This window comes from Chanodichthys erythropterus, chromosome 3 (assembly GCF_024489055.1).
Source record: "Chanodichthys erythropterus isolate Z2021 chromosome 3, ASM2448905v1, whole genome shotgun sequence".
NCBI classification, from domain to species: domain Eukaryota; kingdom Metazoa; phylum Chordata; class Actinopteri; order Cypriniformes; family Xenocyprididae; genus Chanodichthys; species Chanodichthys erythropterus.
Window position 1 is genome coordinate 51936850 of NC_090223.1, and position 9826 is coordinate 51946675.

The 9826-nt window shown below is 34.2% G+C and overlaps 1 long non-coding RNA gene across 1 annotated transcript; it reads right to left on the reverse strand.

Moving 5' to 3' along the window:
- Positions 1 to 1657: 1657 nt before the first annotated feature.
- LOC137017968 (uncharacterized) lies at positions 1658 to 4771 on the reverse strand. The gene is made up of 5 exons (XR_010894661.1): positions 4722 to 4771; positions 3674 to 3763; positions 3436 to 3525; positions 2095 to 2183; positions 1658 to 1945 (listed from the first exon to the last, which is right to left on the reverse strand). It is a non-coding gene; the product is annotated as an uncharacterized lncRNA (long non-coding RNA).
- Positions 4772 to 9826: the final 5055 nt, after the last annotated feature.

The window sequence follows — 9826 nt, forward strand, 5'->3', positions numbered from 1 at the left end:
TATAAGCCCAGCTATTACACAACATGGAGGTGAAGAAATCGTTAAAAAATATCTATAGCATTTTAAATGATTTGAGTCTTCAGATCTGCTTTTCGATTTTGAAGGAGCAAGACTGAAAAAAATAATGTCCATTCACATGAATATATGCATTTCATTTTGCTGTTTTTAGATCATTTTTCTATGTAAAACATACACTAGACAGATGTGTCTGGGTCCGTGTAACGCTTCACAATTCAATTTCCAGACCATACAATGCAAATGCGAAAATTAAAAATTGAAAACAGGCGTTAATTATTCTTGTTTTTCGTGTACTTCTTTAAAGCTGCTGTCCGCAATTTTTGGCCCTCTATCGGTTTATAAACAGAAACAAGGTTTGGAAAATGGATTCATGTTATATATTCTCATTATATAATTTTTGTAAATTTTTAACACAAAAAAAGTTGCGGACTGCAGCTTTAATAGATACTTTTGCTAAATTATGACTTTAGAAACAATCATTTGAATAAATGAAATCTCACTGATTTTCTATTTTTCCATTTTCTTTGTCTTGTAATTTGTGCCATGGGCTGTACCATTAGCACAGGGATGATTCATATAACTACTTTATTTATACTTCATGCTGAGGAGTAGTTTAAATGACTGAACACAGATTACCTTTTTCACCCAAAGTGCAATCATTTTCATTATTAGTATAATAACTGCTAAATATAAGGCAGTCCCGGATTGGCCATCGCGAGCAGCTGGCAAAAGTGAAATCCCGGAATACTGTGAAAAGTGAAATACTAAAAGTTGAGCATCATTTAAAAAAAAAAAAAAAAAAAAGTTTTTTTTTTAGCTCTCGTTTTATAGCCTAGCCTACAATATTTTATATAGGCTAGCTATAGTGCTACAAGTCAAGAGCACTATTATATGTTTTTTTTTTCTTTTTTCGGTTCATTATCGAATGTTGGATTCCCACAGTACACTCAAAAAAATGATCCTTTAAACCTACTTAATTTTATTATGGACAGTGGTTCCACACAAGCAAATTGTTTTTTATTAACATTAATAGAATTTTTTTAATCTATGTAAAATTCTTGTGTTGTGACAACACAACTGAATGAGGACAAATCTATTTAAAATAGTAATGTCAAATCAAATCAATGCAATTGCTTCCCTGTAACTTAAACTTGTTAAGTTTAGTGGACATGCTTTAGTTTATTTAAAACCAGCCAAATATGTTTCATTCAACCAACAAAAGGAGATTTGTTTCAAATAACTCAATTAAATTATGGACAGTGGTTCCATCCAATTAGGTTTTGTTACTTTAACTCAGTGATTTCTATTTAAAGTAACTCACTTCAAAGCAGCATTTATTTGTGTGTGATTACCTTGTAGAGACAAAAAAAAAGACAAGATATGTAACAAGTTATCAAACTGTATTTGTCAGTTGCAATAAACTATGTTTTAAACAGCCTATTCAGTCATTACATTCAAGAATCTTTAAACTTGTGCAAATGCTTTTAACAGTCTGATGTAAAAGTAATTTTAGATAATGTTAGAATCAAAAGACTTCTGCAAACTCAGAAAGTGAAAATTAACCTAGAAAAAAAAACAAAAAACAAAAGGATAAATACAATTAAATTTTTTTTATACAAATTTACAAAAAAAAAGTGTCCAGATGGTACTGTGCCCTTCAATGCACTTTATTGGATAACTTGTTGCCATCAACTTTTGCAGTGCTTTGAAAGTATACCTGAATCCAGGAGGGTAGCTCAAATTCAGTCCATATTTTACTCTCATCAACATGGCTGTATATGGCATATGGGACACTGCTAAGGTCTGAAGAACCTTTTGCCCCTCTAACACCACTCCAACATCTGCTAGGCTCTCTTCTATATCTGCACCTTCCAGTCTTATGAAATAAATCCCCATCAAAGTCTTCTGAATCGCCTCCTGTCCTGTCCTAGTGTGGATATTAAAAAAAAACAAAAAAAAAAACAAAAAAAAAAACAAAAAAAAAAAACAGTACTCTTAAATTCCTGTGTATTAACTTTAACAAAGCATTTAGCATCCTTGAAAATAAACAACATTTTAAAATGCACATATACTCACCATATACAGATCAGACTGCTAGGGCCTTCTTTCATGTAGACACAGAGAGATTTGATTGTGCACTCTCTCTTCAGTTCAATGTCACCATTCTAAAGATGCAAACAACAACAACAACAACATTACCCAAATATAGCCTTTACCCTTTAAAATGAAAATAATTCACCTTTCCATAGGATTACCCTGCCATTGCTCCCATCATACTCAACCACTTTCAGTTATCCATCCTCCTCATGCTTTACATCAGGGGTGTGAAAGCTTGCTCTTAGAGGGACTGTTCTGCGGAGTTTAGCTCGACCCAAATTGAATGCACCTGAACCATCAATGTTTTTTTGAATTTTCAAATAAGAACAAAGTGTTAAACTTTCAGCTTGCGCTGGGGTAAGTTAGAGCTAAACTCTGCAGAACATTGTATAACACTATTGTTAATGGACATGTAACATCTGTCAGTTACTTTGCATTTATTGTATTTATCATGGTAATAAACAATCTTATATCTGTTTTTTTATGCATGCTCATGACCATAACCCCAGTGAGAGAATATTGTTTTAAAGGGTTAGTTCACCCTAAAATTACATTTCTGTCATTTGTTACTCACCCTCATGTCGTACCACATCAGTAAGATCTTCGTTCATCTTCTGAACACAAATTAAGATATTTTTGCTGATATCCCAGGGTATCTGATCTACTCCAAAGGCAGCAACGTCATTGCACCTTTTGACGTCCAAAAAGGTAGTTAAAAATATGGTTAAAGTAGTCCATGTGACTGCAGTGGTTCAACTTTAATGTTATGAAGCGATAAGAATACTTTTTGTGGTCAAAAACAAAACAAACATTATGACTTTATTCAACAATTGGAACTGTCATCCTTGTTTACATCCGAATGCCAACTTAGTATAGGCTGAAGCTGAACACGTGCATTTGATGCTGACACAGGAGTCAGCCAATAACGAGCTGTTATTCGGACGTAAACAAGTCAGTCAGCAGTGAGTTCACTACGTATGACAACAGTTTAAATTGTTGAATAAAGTCATTATTTTTGTTTTTGTGCAAAATAGTATTCCCGTCACTTCATACCATTAAGGTTAAACCACTGCAGTCACGTTGACTATTTTAACCATGTTTTTAACTATATTTCTGAACGTCAAAAGGTGTAATGACGTTGCTGCCTATGAGTAGATCAGATACCCTCAGATTTCATCAAAAATATCCTAATTTGTGTTCTGAAGATGAATGAAGGTCTTACCGGTGTGGAACGACATGAGGGAGAGTAATGACAGAAATTAAATTTTGGGGTAAACTAACGCTTTAATTTAAGGTTTTGTTGAGTGTAGTTTTTCATACCAGTGTAGTGGGCACCAAGAGATGTTTAATTTTTTGTCCAAGGACGACTCCTCAATTTGCAAACATCAGTTTTCCAGAGTATCCATCCAGCTTGACAACGAATGTTGACACCAATGGGATAAATTTAAAACAAAGACGTTATGAAGAGCAGGTTTAGCAGTTTTATTGTGCCAAGCCATGGGTTCTAACTAACTACTTTTATTAAAACCTAAAAAGACAAATACAGTGCTTCACTTACCTTAGCCAAAACGCCATTTTCTCCTTCAATAAATCTCCTTCCTTTATTTCACCAAAGACAGTGACGAACTCCAAAAACCATGATGAAAAACTGTCATAAAAAAGTAATATCAGATAAAATGTCAAAATGTATGCATCTGCAAGGTGAACGTGGCATTATTTGTACAATTTTACTGGGACTTACATAGCTTAGAAACTACACTGGGAGGTTTTAGGAGCTAAAACGCTTTACCCCATTTTCACAGACTAAAATGCATATTTTAGCTGTTTTAACTGAAAGCAAATTGTACTGATACATCTTAAAATATGTGGATGTCATTGTTTTATCTAAAGATGCACACCAGTAATGTTTTTTCTAGTTTACGTTTATAAAAGCTACAATGCCCTAATTGAAATAATGCCTAATCCTGGTTTAGCCTAAGCCCTGTCTGTGAAACCAGGCCTTAATATACCAAGACTGTGATAATCAAAGACCAAACTCTGAAACACAATTCCAATAAAAGCAGATGAGCCCAAAATATCAACGCAATGCGTTTAGTTACACGATAAGCGTTTTCCTCCCATGTTTTACATGCTTAACATAGCTATTAATACCGAAACAGCAATCTAAAAATATCAAATTCTGATGATGATGATAGCCTAAACCACATGTTATTCGTGCAGTTTAACCTAAAATATGAACGACGTTTAACGTTACGTTAACTAAACGCGTTGCATTCATATGCTGGATTCATCTGCATTTAGTTTATTAATAAGGTGCGTACTGAGTTTTAACTTTTAATATCACTGTCTTAGTGCATGAAGCCACGTAAAACTTTTTCAAGTTAAGCGTTTTACACTACAGATTAGTGTAACAAGTACAAGTACTTATGTTACAAATAAACACGCATCTTTCAATCGCATGGAATCATCCATTAATGGCACAATAAACGTTAAACAATAAAGTTTAACACAATATTCAATATCAATATATTAAAAACATCCCAGCGCAGACTTTGCGAAACACTAACAGAAATTAAAGCCTTTAGATTAACTTTTTATTTTCTTACCTCACTGACTGACGTCTGACGCCATTCACCTTGCCACCTCCTTCGCGCCGTCTTCATCAAATACGTTGGAAGTCGTCACATCCGGTTTTTTGAATCGCGAACTTAAACACTTTACATTAGTTTAACGACTGATAATTAAGTATAGTGGAGATTGGCACAGTTTCAGTTAATGAAACGCAATACAATAGTGTTTTGGTGGGAAAAGAAATGTATGTGTGTTATTTTAACAAAACAGATTAGGGTAAAACCAACAGTGCTGCAAAACCATTTTTTTGAGTGTAATCATTTGAGTACACCACAGGCAATAAAGTAATAACGAATAAGTCAACAAATAACTACAAACAAGATGGGCAATGTGCCAAATCAAAGTATTTGTATTTATTTATTGAAATTAATAATTGAAAATAAATCATAGTGCTCTTGACTTGCGGCAGATAGATTCGCCTCATATTTGGCGAACCGCCTCTACTGTAATGAACATAGTTAATAACTGTGCTATATTTAAGGGCATTTTAAGTGAACAAGAAATGCGTGAAGTGCGGAAGCTCAAGCGGTTGCCGTGGTGCATGTCCTGATTTTGCTGAGTTAGATGCATTCCTGGGTCAACATATTTTATGCATATACAAATTAAAGATTATTTTGGCTAAAAGTGGGTTACACATAGCTGGACTATATCGGGTCTATAGTTAACCAAGACAAAGGCCTCTCATACATTATGTGTATAACTGAAAGATGAGGCGAGTCATGCAAGTTAAAGTTCTCCTCCTCACAGTTAATGTCACCAGTTAATTGAACCTCCTGTTTTAATGTGCTCTAAGATGAGCCCTTATCTAGGCAGGTCAGGGGCAATGATGGTCAATGAGCGCTTGTCCAGCAGAGCAAAGCACCTTGTTTTACACAAAGGGCTTAAGCTCTGGCTTGCCACTTCCTGTTTACTATGCACTACCTCTTCATTCCATAAAGGATAGCTTAGCCTTATAAAATATCATTTTTCCTGTTTAGCCCAAGACAGTTACTGAGCACACATTGGAAGATGGTTCATAAAAACACACAGTAGGACCCAATTGATATTCAACTCAAAATGCTGACTCTACTGAACTGTAAAATTATATGCAAATCTTACATATGCACCAAAAAGAAGAAATGTGAATGTAAATTCTGTTTCCAATTTGTAGGAGATTTAAAATAAAAATAAAAAGTTAATGGAAAATTTGAATCTGACCTTATTTATTTTCTTGATTCAAATGTTATTTGTGGATTTTAACAAGTTTTGACCTCATAAACTTTAATCAATAATATCATAACTTGCTCTTCCTCTCATATGACTCACTTGACTGATGTATGTAAGTCCATGATGCTTGTTCAGCCAAACATATTCAGATCTGCCTCCATTATTCAATGCTCACTCTTCATAGTCCAGTCAACAACCCACTTATAATTTTTCTTCTTCTTCTTCTTCTTTGATAGCCATAAATATGTCACAATATGGTAGTAAAGTCGTTTGCAGCTTCTGTTTCATGCCAACTTTAATTGGCAATGATTGTATAAATGCTACACTAAAAACCTCTGGGTTAAATATGTAAGAATTTTCATGTATTAATTGCTGATGTGTGAACGGTTTGTAACAAAACTTAAAAATGATACATTCCCTGACTTTCTAGGTTGCCTATTACAACCTATAGACTGATGAAGGACTCAGGACAATTTTTCCCGGGAAAATCAAAGGATGTGACATTTCCGAAAGCATATCTTCCGTTCAATGAGACATGAAATGAATGCTTACAGTGTTGCTTACAGTAATGTCAGTGTTTCATGCAAAAGGGATTAATTCAAACTAGTCTTACATAGCCAGATCTAGGCTATCTCAAATATACTTTAAAATAAAACTATCACAACAACATTATTTTAATTACCTCATCTGTTGACATGATGGCAGTGAAATGCAGAGCTGGTGCATATCCACATCGCTATGATCATATGCTTTCTTAACTGATGTTTTCTCACCGCTGTTATTTGTTGTTATTAAAAGGAAAGCGCTCAGCACATATTTACGTATTCATCTAAACTTCGCTCTCAGCAGTGTAGATGGTGTCAGGAAGCTCATTAGGAGTATAATCGCTGTAAAGTTGTTTCCAACTTGTCTTTACTTCTAAGCAAAGAACGAAAAAACTTTGATGTGAGTAAATCAGGCCCTTGAATGATGTTCAGTCTCATGTACAATAGTGTCTGGCTGCAGTTCACTTAATGACCACCGGTGTCACTAATAACAAGAGTTTCTGAATTCTACATGTAGACCTTTAACTGTATGTTACATTATCATATGGGCCTATGTCATGAAAAATATATTAGATTTAAAGGTGCAGTGTGTAAATTTTAGTGGCATCTAGCGGTGAGATTACGAATTGCGACCAACGGCTCAGCACCGTGCTCACCCCTCCCTTTCGAAGCACTTTAGAGAAGCTATGGTGGCCGACACAAATACAAATATGTCATTGTTTGAGACAGCAGTGTAGTAGCTAGTGAAGCACTGAGGTTTCTTCTTACTTCTAACAAAGAACGGTCTCTGCTTCTAATAAACCTTTTTTGTGCTTATTCATAGTGACGATGCAAGCTTCCTCTAAAAACACCAACAAACATGGTGACGAAACACGCTCTGTAGAGCAGTTTGTCCATTTAGGGCTACTGTAGAAACATGCTGGTGCAATATGACGACTTAACATGCAAGAGGACCTGCGGTGTATGTAGATAGAAATGGCTCATTCTAAAGTAATAAAAACATAACCGTTCATTATGTAAGGTCTTTATACACCACTGAAAACATAGTTATGTATATTATATTGCATTTCTGTCAATAGATCCTCCTAAATTTTACACACTGCCCCTTTAATAGAAAATGCATAAATGTGTGTAACGCATACATTTTCCTTTTAAACTGCAAAAAAATATATATAATATATATATATAATATATAAAATATATAAATTATAGGTAATTTATTTACCTGGAAGAGCATTTAAATAATAAAAAAGAATGAATAACTAAAAATAAAAATGTTTTATTTGATGCAATATGTGCTTTAAAATCATTCAAGTTGGTAAATTGACATTCCCAGAAGTCTGTTACACATCAGTGATTATATCTAAAGTCTAAAATGCTTTTATTAGATACTTTTGCTTTTATTGTTTTTAGTTTTTAGTTATGTCCCAAATGACACTCTATACACTATGCACTTACACCATGCACTTATGCATGTTCTCATGTTCATACTTCCCTACTATATAGTAGACAAAAAAAAATAAAAAGTATGCCAGAATTCACAGTACTAATAAAGATAAGCAAAAAGTACCTGGATGACCTAATAATTCCAGTGAGATTCTGAAGTGTGCATACGATGAACACTATCCCATGAGGCCACGGGAAAGGATTTGTGAATGATGCTGGTAGGTCACATGATAATGAAAAAATGGCGAACGTAGTACATCCAGATTAAATTCATACTTCTCACATTCATAGAACATGCCTTTTTAGCAGTCTTGAAGTAATTACTTTTTCAAAATAAATACCTACTCAAGAGATTATGCGATTTCAGTCGCAGACAAAGTGTCCAGCATTCCACAATTTGTCCGTTTCAGTTAATTAAGTGCATCCAGGTACTTAAAGTGCACTTCTTCTTTTTGGAATGTTGAGTGTGAACACGACTTGTGCTATTTATACTACAAAATGCCAATAGTGCATAATTACACCAATTGTGACGCACATTTTGTGTAGATGATGTGCACTGGCAATATGTGTTTATTAGTTCTGATTCACTGTTTCATGATGCATTTTGGTACTCACACGGCAACACTGAAAACAGTCACCACAGTTCTCCGCACGATGCGTAATGTCATGAGAGATGTGCAATGTCAAACAAGCATGGCCATTGTCAGAGTAGTCTATAGCTCCTGCAAATAGCTTTAACACCCATCTGCAGTAACATATCCTTCAACTAGTCAATAACAGAACCGCTGATGTTTCCATCAGTGATGCACTGCGTGTACGTGTGTGTGTGTGTGTGTGTGTGTGTTGTGGCAGAGGATCAATAATCATTCTGATACTGCAATTATGCTTCCATCACTAATTAAGCTGTTGTCTTCATGAGTCTTTTCAGACAACCATTTAGTGAAATGGACACAGCCGACAGGAAATGACAGCATAATGTTCAATAGGCTATAGAAACATTATACAGGCTGTTAATGCGATAAACTGAAGAAGCTCATGTTATTGCAAAGATTTAGGCTACGCTGTTATCGTTTTCATATATTTTCAGTATAACATATCAATTTTATATCTGAAATAATGTTTCTAAACCCTGTTTTATACACAGTTATAAAAAGTAAAATTGATGAATAAGGTTTTTAAAAGTGTAAAAAAAAACATAATGGAGATATAATTAATTTTGAAGTTTTTTAAGTGTTAACAATAAGATTATGTGGTTTTTATAATCAATTAACACTGCTTTTGTCAATTTTTACAAGATGGACAAAATTTGTCACCAAAAAAGTCATTCGGTTTTACCAAAATTTCGGTTTTACCGAATGACACTTTTGGTTATATCGAATGATATTTTCAAACAATGCTAATACCTAGCTAGCTAGCAAAATGACAATCAATATTTACTATAAGTTTTTATAATATTACAACATTTTCCATGTTTTATAGCGGTTGTACCGAATGACCTGATGTTTTGGGACATGCAAGTGAAAACATGAATTTTTCAAATAGTTAAAAGAGAGTTAGTTACTTTGCTTCATGACCATGTGGTCCTTTGCAGGTGTCTGAATGATCACATGATTCTGACCGCATGACTTGATCCAAAATGGTCCCTTTATATTGGTTGCTCCAAATGACATCAATTAAATTAATTTTTCCGGAAATTCTTTTTCATAATTTTATAAAATCATATATCAACATAGTGCAAAATGGTATTAAAATTATGTGTAGAATTCGTTGCTTTGTCATGAGAAAGAATGTCCAGAAAAATGAATTTCATTGATGTCATTCGGAGCAACCCATATAAAGGGACCATTTTGGATCAAGTCATGCGGTCAATATCATGTGACAGG